Source organism: Myotis yumanensis, unplaced genomic scaffold (genome assembly GCF_028538775.1).
Source record: "Myotis yumanensis isolate MYYU_CA2020_CCGP unplaced genomic scaffold, mMyoYum1.0.hap1 SCAF_1, whole genome shotgun sequence".
In the NCBI taxonomy this organism is placed as follows: domain Eukaryota; kingdom Metazoa; phylum Chordata; class Mammalia; order Chiroptera; family Vespertilionidae; genus Myotis; species Myotis yumanensis.
In genome coordinates this window covers 60,925,801-60,941,632 of record NW_027223752.1, presented here as the reverse complement: position 1 = coordinate 60,941,632, position 15,832 = coordinate 60,925,801, and the positions used below count along the sequence as shown (strand labels likewise).

General features: G+C 40.9%; 1 protein-coding gene across 4 annotated transcripts in view; it reads right to left on the bottom strand.

The window, feature by feature from the left end:
* Window positions 1-2,828, bottom strand: part of WDR72 (WD repeat domain 72) — a 305,723-nt gene extending 302,895 nt beyond the window's left edge. For 2 of the 4 annotated variants that reach the window (XM_070422455.1, XM_070422469.1), the window contains exon 1: window positions 2,692-2,826. The gene's annotated coding sequence lies outside the window, so the exon portion shown is untranslated. Of the gene's footprint in view, window positions 1-2,691 lie in introns of all 4 variants that reach the window. The other 2 variants (XR_011472409.1, XM_070422447.1) reach the window with 2 other exon arrangements.
* Between the last annotated feature and the right edge of the window lie 13,004 nt (window positions 2,829-15,832).

Sequence of the window (15,832 nt, the reverse complement as noted above, 5' to 3'; positions counted from 1 at the left end):
ATAGAAATTTTTTGATATTTGCAACCATCGTAAAACAAAGACTTCTATTTTTGATATTTATTTTATATATTTAAATGCCATTTAACAAAGAAAAATCAACCAAAAAAATGAGTTTGCGTGTCAGCTCTGACACGGGTGTCACAGGTTCGCCATCACTGTGACCTAATAAAACCAATCAGATCTTCAAATATACTCATTTGAATTTTGTTTTGTACCGTTTATTAAGTTATAGACACTGTGCTACTTACATTATGTGCATTGCTTCACTTGACTTTCAGGACCCTAGTAATTATTATCTTTATTCTAAACTTTAAAATGAGATTGGAGAATATATGTAGCTTGCCCAAGATCAGAGCTGGAAAATGGAGAGATCCATTAATCTCAGAACTCATGCTCTTAACCACGGCACCACACTGCTTACTTAGGTGGGGTCAGGGCAGTGCCCAGCAAGTTAGGACACCCTCGGGAAACTCTAGAAGAGACTTCTCTAGAGCAGTGATACCTACCTCTAGAAATAGGATTTGACTTTTATAGAAGAGTTCAAAGAGATCTGAATGTCCTTTTAGGAAGAACAATGAGAACCTCCTTATTTTGAAGAAAAAAAAATGGCATATATAAGTTTGCCAGAATTAACTTGGGAACTTGCCAAGACTTCAAAGCTGATATGGAACTAGAACTCAGTGCACAGGTTCTCTTCGTCCTGATCCTCACCTCCTCTCTCTGCCTCTAATTCAGTCTAGAGCAGAACTAAATCTAAAAATATGGCCAACTCACTCGGAAAAAAATAACTATTTACTCAAAACAAGGCTCTGGAGAGATGTCCTTTATAATACACTGACAGAATTATTAATAAGAGATGCCACATGTTATAACATTATTAAATACCAGCAAGAATAGGTGAATTTTCAAACCACAAAGACATCTATCTGAATGTAGAAATCTTGAAACTTTAAAATATTCCTAATATCATTATTGTCAAGTTTCCATAAACTTCTTTTATAACTTAAATACACTTCTATTATGGTTGACCCCATGTTAACCAGAACCTCATGTTTCTAAGGCATTCATCCATTGGGTAGATTTCACACACACACACAGAGGCTTAACAGTGAATGTTTTTGTTTTGTTTTTCTAATATTTTGTTGCTCTCAGAGAGGAAGGGAGAGGGAGAGAGAGATAGAAACATCAATGATGAGAGAAAATCATTGATTGGCTGCCTCCTGCACGCCCCCTACTGGGGATGGAGCAGGCAACCCAGGCATGTACCTTGACCATAATAGAACCCTGACCTCCTGGTTCATAAGTTGATGCTCAACCATTGAGCCACACCAGCTGGGCAACAATTGATGTTTTGTTAATACAGTGGGGCCTTAACTTACGAGTGTCCCGACTAAGGAGTTTTTTGAGATACCAGCTGTCTCTAGGCCGATTTTTTTGCATTGAGTTGATAGAGTAATTTGAGTTAACGAGCTCCTTAACGAGCTCGGTCTCCGAACGAATTAAACTCGTAAGTCAAGGCCCCACTGTATTTTGTTAATATTATAATTAATTTTAAAACATCTTTCCTCCAAAGAGATAAAACTATTGGAATTCAATGGAGTTCCAACTTTTGCAGTTTAAAAAAATAATCACTTTACTAGACCACTTCATGGCCAGTTTCCTTTTCTCCTCCATCCCTGGGCTTTCTTTACAGGAAACACTATGGGTGCATTTTAATAATGAAGGAACTAAATAAAGGAAGGCTAAGGAACAAATCACAAGACCAAATTAACCACAAGTATTTGCATGGCAATAGTGGTTGCATTCCTCTCCCCAGGTGGAGAGGAGCTGCACAGTGTGCCAGGGGACTGGGGAAGGGGGAGGGGGAGGAACACTTTCTGAACCCTTTCTTCAGGTAAAAGCATTCCCCACAGGTGACCTAGCCTCCAGTAGGTGACCTTGAACTCATTTAGCATAAAACTGGAAGAGGAAGAAAAAGTTAAGGTCGCTGTACTGCAACGTTCTCTTTACACCTTAGTTAAAGGTTTAGATACGTACCACAAAAGGCGCTAATGAATGAGGGAGGAATAAGGAAGCGCCCATCTCCAAGGCAGTATTCCTAGTATTTCACCTTTTCCAGATTTTCGTCAGTGCAGACATCACACACACACACACACACTTTATGTCCCTGCTCCTTGTCCACCTTTACAGGTGACAAAAGTCCTGTGTCTGCATTGGTTAGTGCTGGCTCAGCTGCAGGTGCGCTGGGGGAGGTTTTCGCCAGGCCGGCTCCCCGACAGCCCGCAGTCTGTCACCCCTGCTCTGGCTGGGGCCCACCAGGCTACGGAAATAAATCAATTTGGAATTAATGTAATGGACGCAGGTTCTCTAGCAGCCGGACTTCCCAGTCTCAAGGAACCGTCCTAAGAAACAGGCGGGTCTCTAAAAGTCTCTGCGAGCAGCTCCTCCCAGGACTACAGGTAGGAATACTGAGCCCCTTGCCAACCCCTCCCCCTATCCCCCACCCCCACCCCACCACCACCACCACCACACACACACACACACACACACACACACACACGCAAGGACCGTCTGACAGATGCGCGGCTCGGGTCACTACTGCTGCGACATCTGGACAAGTTTGAAGAGGACACTGTCCACGTGCAGAAACTCGGAGCAGACGAGGCTGTACCACCTGCTGCGCGCGCTCACCTTCCTTCCCCGCCCCGAGGGCTCTGGGTGCGGGAGCCGAGTGGCCGCACCGCTCGGGCAGCCGGAGACGCCCCGCCCGGGATCCGGAGCCCGAGCCGAGCCGGGGGCGGCCGCCTCACCCGAGGCTCCGTGCGGCGGAGCGGCCGGCCCGGCAGCCTGGCGGTCGAAGGGCTGGACAACCGGACAGCGGGACCGCCCTTCTGGACTGCGAGGCCACGGCCCGACCACGCCCCTTCCCCCACGGGCCTCCCCTCCCTTCCCCTCCCCAGCTCTGCCCAACCCCACCTCCCTGGGCCTGGCCTGGGCTCCCTGTGCTCCGCCCTGTGGTCCCGCCGCTCCCTCCCTTCCTCTCTCCGGGGCCTTGGCGGCTGGAACCGGCCCACCCACAGCTGGGAGGTGCCCTGTCCTTCCAGGGCTGGGGACAATTGGCGTTATTTGGAAATTCAAGGTAGGCCAGGTGAGGTGGCAGGGACTCGCCCAGGCATTAGCAGGGACTGGGACCCCCAAGACTTTCCAAAAGGCAGGAGAGGAACTCCCCCTCCAAACTGCATCCTCCTGCAGGGAAGAGTGCGATCCCAGGGATCTAGAATGGGTGGGAAATTCAACAGGGAAACCGGCGTCCTGACCTAGGAGTGGCCCAAGGACTGGGACCGACTGGGTGCTTTAGAAAAATGGGAGGGACAGCTTGATTTTCTGCAGGTTTCTCAGTTCTTTTACTTGACCCATCAAACCCTCTGGGCAATTCAGTCTTGGCTTCCGGAAGCAGCCAGGGAGAGATTTTAACCACTCCCTGTTCACTAATACCGGGCTTCCCCAATACTAAGGACATTGGGTCAGGTACAAGTTTTAGGTCGGCTCTGAGGTCAAAGTTCGCATATCCTGGATCTTCCCGTGTGGAATCCCTCAGACTAGGACACTCCTGGCACCTTCCCGAAGGTCCTGTCATTGGTTCATCTGGAATTTCACTTTCCCCTGGGTTAGGTGTTCCTGTGGTTCACCCTCAAGATTCCCTCACCTCCTCTGCCCATAGGTAACACCAGTCACAACTAATTGAAATTGCTTGTTGCTTGGCTTCTGTGCTGGTGAGCTCAGTCACACAGTAAAGGTGTTTTAGGCAGCAGGAATGGCACCAGGTGTCTGACAGGTGGGGCCGTGGGTTCAGCAACCTGGGTACTTGGGTCCTGGCTACTAAAGAATTCAGAGCCAAGACCCAACCGGAGGAGAACATTTCTTTGAGAAATCACAGACGTAGAAGAAGTAATTCCTAGAAGAAATGGGCTGAGGAAAGGAGCTATGGAGGCAAAGGAGAGGCCTTAGGAGCATGGGAGTGAGGAAGGCAATGGGAATGCACCTGGAATGGGGTGGGGGAAGGGAAAGGCACCTGGCCGGTGTGCTCTGGGAGGGAGAGCTCCGGGTTTATTTTATTTATTTATTTAATCTTTATTGTAGAAAGTATTACATTAACCTCTTCCCACCCGCTCCCATCCCCCACCTCTCCCCCCAGGCCCTCATCACTTTATTGTCTGTGTCCAGAGGTTATACATAAATGCATACAAGTTCATTGGTTGATCTCTTCCCATCCACCCTCCCTTGCCTTCCCTCTGAGGTTCAACAGTCTGTTCATGATGTCCTAAGGGTTTTAAAGGTGGAGATTTTAGGGGAAGCCTCAGGAAAAGATCTCAATAGAATACTCAGCAGTTTTCCTAGTGTGTCCTTTCAGGGTTGTGGTCTCCACTAATTGATTGGCGGGCACCAGGGCAGGGGATCATTATTCAATGCAGCTGGTCCTGAGGTCAGCTTTGACTGGTTTTGTTGCTCTTCTGGGCCTGGAGCTGAAATACAACTGAGACCAGATGTTATCTCTAGGGAGGAAAGGCCAGGGGATCCAAACCTCAAGATTGGCCTTATGCTAGAGAAGGAAAAGTCACCCCGGGGGCTAGGTCCCACCCTACAATTGTCCTTTACTAGGCACCTGGGGCTTTCCATCTGGAGAATCTAGTCTAGCCCATCAGTCCTTGCTCTGCTCATGCCTATTCCACTGCCTACCACAAATGCATAATAAATGTTGTTGAATGATGACATTCATGTGACAGACTATTAAAGCACCCCTGGCCCAGTTCTTTAAGGAAATTCCCTCGCCTATCTTTACCTTATAAGTCTGCAGGACCTTATCTCACAGTTGATATTTCAATGTCTTCCTTCTACCTCTGAGCAGAGTCATCTTCATTTTCATAGAGGTGCTGGTGTAGTAAGAACCTGGGACTTGGTTCCTCTTGTCTGAACTCTGCAATAACTAGCTCTGTGATCTTAGAGGCCTTCAATCTCTCTGATTCTTAGGTCAAAGTCCTAGTCAGCCGTGGGGAAACTACGGCCCATGGGCGTTTGAAATGAATAAAACTAAAAAAAAAAAAAAAAAAAAAAGACCGTACCCTTTTATGTAATGATGTTTACTTTGAATTTATATTAGTTCACACAAACACTCCATCCATGCTTTTGTTCCGGCCCTCCGGTCCAGTTTAAGAACCCATTGTGGCCCTCGAGTCAAAAAGTTTGCCCACCCCTGTAGATACTTTTAGGACCTACCAAGTTGTAAAAAAGATTAAAAAAAACCTATTAGGGTGAAGAAAGTTATATAATACTCATTTGGTCTGTATAGGAGTGTGGTTCTTAACAATGTTCAACTTTACTCAAACCCTGTAATCCCGGAAAACAATAGGTTCAAGAAATCTTCCTTCCCTTTTGTGTTTAGAAAATTGTTTACTGCAAAGAATCATTCTTCCTGAAATGACTTTCATAATACTTACTGACAAAACTTACTTTGTTTATCTATGATAAGCTACTCACAGACCCTTCAAATCCCCTCCTTTTTAATTCCCTCACTAGAGGCCTGGTGCACAAAATTTGTGCATGGGTAGGGTCCCTAGGCCTGGCCGGTGATCAGGGCCAATCTGGGCCTTCCTTCATTCCGTGCTGCCCCCTGGTGGTCAGTGCACATCATATTGAGTGATTGAATTCCCCGTCAAACTCCTGAGGGGACATTTTGCATATTAGCCTTTTATATATATAGATTCCTATCTGTAAAATGGAGAAGTTGTATTAGATAGGCCAAGATATTTTTTGGCTCTCAAAATAATGAATACTGAAGCAAAATTTCAAAAGAAGAAGAAGAAGGAGGAGGAGGAGGAGGAGAAAGTCAGACCTTTTAGACCTCAACAGAAGAGCAAGCTTACAGCTGAGAGCCAGACTGGGCACTTGCAGGTATTTTATTTGACTAGCCTGGTATTGTTGTTGCCATTATTTTTTTAAATTGGATTTGAATATTAAAGGCCTCACCTCTCTTTATAGTCTTCACCATTTATATTATTTGTTTGGCCACTGAAGACATTTAGTTAGTGTTTCTAGAACACTTTTGGGCTCTCAGAAAAATACAAAAATGCCTCCTCCTCTCCTCACTCCACATCAACAGAGATAGCTAGGCAGTGATACAATGATGTCTATTAATCTCTACATGGTAGGGGTAGGATTGGGCGTTTGAACAAATGGACACATTTCATTTATAATTGAAATGTGTTTCTTTGGTAATAAAATGCTATCCAGGACAACCCTCTCTCATTTATAAGTTCTGAAAGATTTTTACCAGATAAAATAAATATCCCTGTAGGTGTGTGGTAATTTAACTTTAAATTGGAATCCATTCTCTGGCATATTATAATACCAAAAAATGAATAGAAATAATGCATAAAGAAATTAATTTGGTCATTTCTGGGGAAAAAATAACTTGTGATGTTTTAATACATGTCCAAAAGTTCTATGATATTCTTCCCTTTGGTGGAGCCTAATTTTTCTCCCTTTGAGTGTGGGCTATACCTAATAACTAGCTTTTAACAAATATGGTGAGTTAGGAATGATGAAGAGTCACATCTACATCCTAAAGTGACATTGTAACTTCCATTTTTATTCTCATTCTTTCTTGGATCACTCTCTCTAGAGAAAGCCAACTAACGTGTTCTTAGGGCATTCAAGTACAGTGGGACCTTGACTTATGAGTTTAATTCGTTCCGAGACTGAGCTCGTTAAGGAGCTCATTAACTCAAATCACTCTATCAACTCAATGCAAAAAATCGGCCGAGAGACAGCTGGTATCTCAAAAAACTCTTTAGTCTGGACACTCGTAAGTCAAGGCCCCACTGTAGCTGTATAGAGAGGCCCAGGTGGTTAGGAAGTGAAGCCTCCTGCCAATAGCCATTATGGAACTGAGGCCAACTCATATGAAGATACCCTTATGGAAATGGATCCTCTGATCCCAGCTGACATCTGTTTTTTTTTTAAACATATTTTATTGATTTTTCACAGAGAGGAAGGGAGAGAGATAGAGAGTTAGAAACATCGATCAGCCACCTCCCACACATCTCCTACTGGGGATGTGCCCGCAACCCAGGTACATGCCCTTGACCGGAATCGAACCTGGGACCTTTCGGTCCGCAGGCCGACGCTCTATCCACTGAGCCAAACCAGTTTCGGCCCAGCTGACATCTTGACTGCAACCTCATGTGAGACCCTAAACCAGAACCATACAGTTCAGGCACTCTTGGATCCCTAACCCACAGATACTCTGCTATAATAAATGTCGTGGTGATTTGTTACACAGCAATAGGAAACTAATACAAAACTTATTTAAGAAACTTTCCTGATGATGATGTGCTAAAGATGATGATACTAATAATATTGGGCATTTTTAGATGTTTCTGCCATATAATGATTTATGTATCTTCCAAAGACATTTTTGATGATAGCAGGAACTATGTGGACACTTAACATTCTTCTTAACTACCCAGTCTTTGACCCTGTTTTTTTATGTTTGCAAAATCCTCACCCTCCTAATGAGACGGAGCCTATATCTTCCTGGAGAAACTGCAAAACAGTGCCATTGCTTACTCTTTAATATTCCATTGCACACAGCATATGGACACATATTCTAGGCCATGCCAGTCAGATTCACAGCCCCAGACAAAATCCAAACTGGTGAGAGAAGTGGCAGCACCACAGCCACATCTGGTTTCCAGAGGCAGCAATCTAACCCTGCTGGCAGCTGCATCCAACCACTAGCAGCAGAGGTCTCAGTGTCTGTGTCCAACGCTGGTGGCAGTGATGCCTCCATGGTACAGTGCTGCAGTGTGATTCTAGAGTTTGTCATGACTACGTAATATCCAATCTTAGTGTGTGTTTTTTATTTCCCTTTGCATTTAGGTTAACAAATATTACTTTCTTTTGCATACAACTAAGAACCCTTACTGCAAGAGGCAGATACTATCTCCATTTTAAAGATGAGAACATTGAGGACCAAAGTTGTTAAATGATGTATCTTGAGATACAAGTAGCAACTGATAGAATTGGAACACATCAATTAGTACAGATTGAGCTAAGAAAACACTTAACTTTAGCATTTAAAAGACAAAGGGTTTACACACTTTAAAAAATATGTTTTTCTTTAAATCAGATGAAATGCTGCTTTGCTGCCCTGGCCCACATATTAAATGTCAACTTTATGGCATTGAACCCCCTGCTGCTTCTGCATGGACCATGCTCTTTCAAGCTTCCTTGATATTGCACAGATATTTCTTTCTGCAGACGCCTTTCTCTGTCCATCGCTGCCTCCCATCCATTTTAATTAATTTGGCTCTTCGTCAAAACCTAGATTTAGAGATGATTCCTCTTTGCAGTTTCTCTAAACCCTAATTATTCTCACCCACTCATGCTCTCCCAGGATTCTGTTTCTATTCATGATAAAATACTTACTCTGCTTGTTTACCTGTCTTAAACCCATGCCATGGCAACAAAAGAAACAGAAAGAATCTAGACTCTGCCCAAGCAATAGAGGGTATCCTGAAAATTTAGGGGCTAGGACAATGATGGCGAACCTATGGCACGTGTATCAGAGGTGACACACGAACTCATTTTTTTGGTTGATTTTTCTTTGTTAAATGGCATTTAAATATATAAAATAAATATCAAAAATATAAGTCTTTGTTTTACTATGGTAGCAAATATCAAAAAAATTTCTATATGTGACACGGCACCAGAGTTAAGTTAGGGTTTTTCAAAATGCTGACATGCCAAGCTCAAAAGGTTCACCATCACTGGGCTAGGAAAAAGTTTACTTACTGAACAGGGACCCTATGCTTTAATTCCATTAACTGAAAGAATGCTGACAACTAAGCATGTAACCCTATGCAGTATACTGGAGACATTTTCTCAAAAGAAAAGAAAATGATTCTAGGGGAAAAAAAGTATCAAGAAAATGACTTTTTAAAGTTTCTCAAGTAAATGGGTGAATATCCATCTGACTCTGAAGGTCACTACTTCACAAGTTCAGCACTTACACAAATAGTGTCCACTCAGATTTTTAGTATGTCAATTTTACATTTTAGCAAGAAACAAAGGATCACCAGAATTATGTGGAAACTTCCAGCATGAAAGAAATGAAAACATATAAATTAGAAAAGGGAAATAAAAAAACAGACCATTCAGGAATCAGAATAAAATTTCAAATAAGAAAATAATATTTTCAGCCCTGGGCAGTGTGACTCAGTTGGTTGAGCTTCGTCCCATGCAGGGAAAGGTCACTGATTTAATTCCTGGTCACCAGGTTGTGGGTTCAATCCCCAGTAGGGGGCTTGCAGAAGGTAGCTGATCTATGCTTCTCTCTCATCCTTCCTCTCTCTCTAAAATCAATAAAAACATATTTAAAAAAAAGAAAATAACATTTTCTGAGATAGAAGAATTTGAATCCATGAAACAAGATTAAGGCACTATGTATTTTAAAAAGAAATAGAGAATGAAAAATTCTTTTGAATTAAAGCAATGCTAAAATATATACATTTCAATAGAAAGATTAAAGAACAAAGGTAAGGCAATCTGTCTGAAAATAAAAAAAAAAAAAGAATTAACAGTGGGAAAGAAAAACTAGATCAATCCAGGAGTTCCAACACCTTACCAACCATTCCCCTAAGAGAGGACAGAGAAAAGGTAGAGTTTGAATGGCTAATTAAAAAAAGTAATAACAGAAGAAAATCTAATAGAAAAGAAGAAGGACATGAATTTCTAAGTAGAAAGAGTCTACTGAGCACCCAGGGAAATAAAAATAAACCTTGTAGGCAAATATTTATTGCAGCTTTATTCATAACCAGTAATAACTTAAATGTCCTTCAACTGGTGAGTGTACAAACTCTAACATATCCACATACACCAAGGGGAAGACTCAATAGTTTAAAAGTGTTCCCCAAACTAATGTATAAAATTGGTGCATCTCAATCAAAATTCCACAAGAAAATTGTATACAAATTGACAAACTGATTCTAAAATTACATGAAAAAACGAAGAAACTAGAATAGTCAGCAATTTTGAAAAAGAACAAATTTGGAGGGCTCACATTCTCTGATTTAAATATAAAATAACACTACATTTCAGTTGCAGTAGTGAAAGAACAGACATACAGATCAGTGAAATATAATAGAGTTCAGAAACAGTCAGACATAATCAGTTGATTCTTTTTATTATTTTTTTAAATATTTTTGTTGATTCCAAAGAGGAAGGGAGATGGAGAGAGAGATAGAAACATTAATGATGAGAGAGACTCATTGATCAGCTGCCTCCTGCACGCCCCCCACTGGGGATCGAACCCACAACCCAGGCATGTGCCCTTGACTGGAATCAAACCTGGAACCCTTCAGTCTGCAGGCTGATGCTCTATCCACTGAGCCAAACAAGCTAGGGCTCAATTGATATTTTTGTAAAGATGCAAAGGCTATTAAACGGTGGATGCACCCCTATGTTCATAGCAGCACAATTTACAATGGCTAAGATCTGGAAACAGCCTAAGTGCCCATCAGCAGATGAGTGGATTAAAAAGCTGTGGTACATCTACACAATGGAATTCTAGGCTGCTATAAAAAAGAAGGAACTTTTACCATTTGCAACAGCATTGATGAAACTGGAGAGCATTATGCTAAGCAAAATAAGCCAGTCAGAGAAAGACAAATATCACATGATCTCACTCATATGTGGGATATAATGATCAACATAATTTGATGAACAAGAACAGATCCAGAGACAAATGGTAGGGGAGGGGGGTGAGGTTAGAGAGCAACCAAAAAACTTACATGCATGCATATTAGCATAACCAATGGATACAGACACTGGGACGTTGGGGGCTTGCCAGGGGTGGGGATGACTTGGGTGGGGGGTTAATTGGGGGAAAAGGAGACATATGTAAAACTTTAGACAATGAAAAAAAGATGCCAAGGCTACTAAATGGAGGATAGTCTTTTCAACAAATGGTACTGGAACTATTGTCATCCCTACGTTGAATGAATGAACAAACTTTAACATATCAAACTGAATCATAGATCTAAATGTAAATCATAAAACTAAATTTTCTTGCCTTAGCTGGTTTGGCCCACTGGATAGAGCATTGGCCTGTGGACTGAAGGGTCCAGGGATTTGATTCTGGTCAAGGTCACATACCTTGGTTGCGGGCTCAATCCTCAGCCCCAGATAGGGCACATGTGGAAGGCAACCAATGGATGTGGCTCTCTCACATCAATGTTTTTCTATGTCTCTTCCACTCTCTCTAAATAAATAAACAATGGAAAAATATGCTGGGGTGAGGATTAACATAAAAAAACAACCAAGCTAAATATTGAAGAAATTATAGGAGAAAAATTTTTGTGATTTTTGGGTTAGGGCAAAGGTTTCTGGATATGACATCAAACAGCATGATCCATAAAAGAAAAAGACAAAAAATTAGATGCCATCAAAATTAAGAACTTCTGGGTCTATGAAAAGCACTAAGAGAATGTTAAAAAAATTACAGATTAGGAGAAATTTTTTCAAATTAAATATCTGATAAAGGACTTGTATCCAGAACATTAAATAAAATCTCCAAACTCAGTAATAAGTTAACTAAGTTTTAAAATGCCAAAATATTTGGCCAGTTCACCAAAAAATTATGGATAGAAAATATATATGAAACACATGCTCAACATTAATTAGTTACTAAAGACATAAAAATTAAAATGGCTAAATTTTTTTAAGAAACCTGACATTGATAAATGCTGGTGAAGATACAGAGAATATGGAATGCTTATACATGGTCAGTAGATTTGAAAAATGGTTCATACATATTGGAAACGCTTTAACAGTTTCTTCCAAAGTTAAACATATACTTGCTTTATGATCTAACGATCCCACTCCCTGATATTTACCCAAGAGCAATGGAAATTTATGTATGCAAATGCTTATGGTAGCAAATCAAATGTCCTTCAGCTGTCAAATATGCAAGTTGTGTTATAGCCAAATAATGAAATATTAATCAGCAATGAAAAGGAAGAATGGAGGTGGTTCTGGTAATAGGATCCAGTTCCTGCAGCAGCAATGAAAGTTCTGCTGGCTATGTCCAATAGTGATGGCATTCACATCTCCACAGGACAGTTCTAAACTGTTAGCTGCCCTTAGCAGTGCTCACAGAAACTTTAATAAGTCAATTTTCTGCTGCAACTTCCAGAGTAGGTTTCTATCATTTACAACTTAAACCAGAAACGCATAGTAAGAATTTAGCATTTATTGTTGACACTTCATATGCATTTTTAGTACTAGACTAGAGGCCTGATGCATGAAATTTTTGCAAGAGTAGGCTTTCGCAGCTGCGGCTGAGTGGATCCCTCCCTCGCAGCCCTGCCAGCTGCCTCAATCCTGCAGCTGCAGCCCCTGCTTCATCCCGGAAGAGCCTCTGGTCTAATTAGCATGTTATGCTTTTATTATTATAGATTATTATAGATTGTAATCTTTTAAACTAATACTGTGTAATATAAAAACTATGAAAATACTGGACAGTGATAAAGACCTATAGAGACTGAAAAAAATATCCTTCTGATGGGTTATTGAGGAGAGAAGTACAGGACTTTCAATTTTTATGCTCTTCAGCTAAAGCTCTAACTATTACAATGATAGGATTTTAAACACTATCAAGTCAACATAACATTTTAGCTAGGAAAATGGAAGCCTTAAGAAATTGAGACCTTTTGCAGAATTCCTTTAGGTCACTCTTAACAGAGTTTCTTTTCTTCTATTGTTTTGTGCACTGTAATGTATGAAATTGCTTATGTTGACATATACTGAAAATTATGGTAGTTATGTGTTTATGTATATTTCAAGGTAAAATGGGCTTTCAGTTGACCTAAAGAGTACATGCAGTTTGAGTGAAAAAAGTAAACCCTCCATTGTCTTATGCTTCTGCGTGGAAATAAAGCAGTTAAGGGATTCACTAAAGGTTGTGCATGTTTTTATGACAGAGCTGGGCTCAAATATTAACCTTTCAAGCCCAGTGGTCTTCCCACCATTACCTCCCCCCCCAACACACACCATCTTTGTGAATATTTAGATCATGGTAGTAACTTCCTGCTTATTACTTAAATCAATAATTTAATGGTTTTATAAACACATATTTGGGAAAATAGGCTGAAAAATTAAAATTGAATAACCAAGTGTGTGTGTTTGTGTGCGTGTGTGTGTGTGTGTTTATGTGTGTGTGTGTGTGTGTGTGTGTGTGTGCTCTTTCCTGAACTGACAGTGAGATTGAAGATCCTTGGGTGACTTTTTAAAAAGTTATGTCTGTGAAACTAGGAGCTTAAAAAAATGATGGCAGATTCTTGATTACAGCAGTACCATTGAGCAGCCCCTAAAATATAATATTTTAGATGAAAAGTAACAGTTAGACAGGTTATTTTTCTAGCACTTGATTTCAAGGTCAAATATACCTCTTCATGTTTTTTTTTTGAAATGCCTACAGTGAAAACAAAATTAGAAAAGACAAGTAAACATATTTTTATGGTAGAATTCTGGATCTTAGAAAAGGTAGATATTGAAGCAATTTGAAGTTATTACTACAGCAGTGACCAAACCAAGTTATTTTTCATGCTCTAACTGCTTCATGCAAGAAGAAGAGTAATTATCTGAGACAATGTTATAGAATGAATGACCCAGATACAGTTTGGATTTTGCAGTCTCCTTGTGAATTCTGCTCAGCTGTCGATATAAATGATTGTGACATTGTGTACTTAATCATCAGCAAATGGAAGTTTCCAGAAGAAAAACTGTCCCATAGATTTCAGCACACTCTGACATGAAAGGAAGGTTAATCCCAGAACTTAATTATATTAACATCCCAGAAAGGGTCAAGGAACAGAGTAGTCTATAGAAGCATCCTAGTACTATATATGTTATCCTGAGAAATTCAATTCACAAACTAGGACTGACCTTCAATTTATAACAGTAACAATACCTGGCATTTAGATAGTGCTTCTTCAACAAAATTTCATACATATTATTTTAACTGATACAATGAAAGGAGAAGATGCATAAGTAACCAAGAACATTACATATAAATCATTTGCTTGTGACTTTGCATTACTCTTGACAATTCTGCATGATGCCATTTTGAGGTAAACTCTAATTGTCATCTTAAGGAGTTTTTATTTTTTGGATTATATTCTACATATTGGTCCATTTAACTGAATCCAGCACATTCCATGGATACCATAAACTTCCTTCAATTCTCAACCTTCCATTCTCAGAAATAATCCATATCAGTCCCCATTGGCTCACTCTTTTCATGGTCTCTGGTTCCTCAAACTACTCTCCTCTGGGATTTAACCTGCGGCTGCCTAACTCTAAAGTTTATTCTTAGTCCATTGATTTAAAGGCTTTCACTTCTATTAAAATATATCACTGGGGTCAATTTAGGGCTCCTGAGATAACAATAATGGGAAGCTCAAGTCTCCTTGGTTACCACAGTGACACTGCCAGTAATGACCTATTTACAGGTCTGGCTGTTGACAAACTTGTCAAGTGGGAGAAGTTGGTGTAGTCTTATTGAGATCTTTCAGACAGTTTAGTTATTACGGCTGTCACTTCAATGTTATCTCCTTGAGAAAACACTGTTTCTAATTTCCCCCCCTCTAAAATCCCGTTTCATCAGAGAGGGCACTGGGACCCAATTTGTCTCATTAACCCATGCTGATAAGCCAGTGGTATTGATGGGTTATCCCATTTTGTTGTACATCTAAATGCAATAATTAATAGTGTTGGCTCTTATTATTGACTCAAAAATATTTAGTAAATGTCTATTATATTTTAGATGCTGGTAAAAAGGCAATGAACAGTCTTTAAGACCTTACTTCTGTCTTATAAATGAAGGCATATCCTTTCAAACTGATAGCCTGAAAGTCTAAGAAGAATCTCTCTGCAATCAACCTCTTGGTTCCAGTGTTTCTTTTGTACTCCCTTACTAATGTTCTCTCTCTTTACTTTCATCTTTATTATTTAATAGAGGCCCCGTGCACGAAGTCATGCATGGGTGAGGTCTGGCCAGCCCACCCTCATTGGGGCTGATGGAGGCTGGGGGGAGGGGCTGTGGGAGGTTAGCCGCTGGCCCCGCCCCTGATCAGGGGTGGGGGGGCCAATTGGGGGGAAGGGTGGCTGGGGGGAGGGCCGAGGGAAGTTGGCTGGCCGGCCCTGCCCCCATCTGGCTAGTTGGCCAGCCGCAGTGGGTGTCATAGTGACTGGTCATTCCTGTCGTTCTGATAGCTTGGCTTTTATATATATAGATTCCCCATTTAGTGTCATAGGAAAAGCCAGAGGTATTGAAATTTTCTGTATCCCTTAATAGTGAATTAAAGTATCAGTAGCTGGTGCACTAATTGATCACTGTGCTTACTACGTTCATCTCTCTTTCTTAGAGGCAGATATTCTAATTCCCAAAACCTTATCATGATCTTCGTAATTTTAGGCTATTTTTTTTCCTCCTTGATTAGCCCTTTCTTCCCTACTCATTTCCAGGTAACAACTAAAGACATTAATTTGAGTCTCTCAGAGATCTAAGTCTTGTGCAAGAGTCCTAAAATATCAGCGTTTTATTTTATTTTTTAAAAGAATGTTTCTATTGAGTTTTAGAGAGAGAGGAAGGGAGAGGGAGAGAGAGAGAAACATCAATGTGAGAGTGAAACATTAAATGGCTGCCTCTTACCCACTACCAGGGATCAAGCCTCCAACCCATGTATGTGCCCTAATCCCGGACTTGGAATTG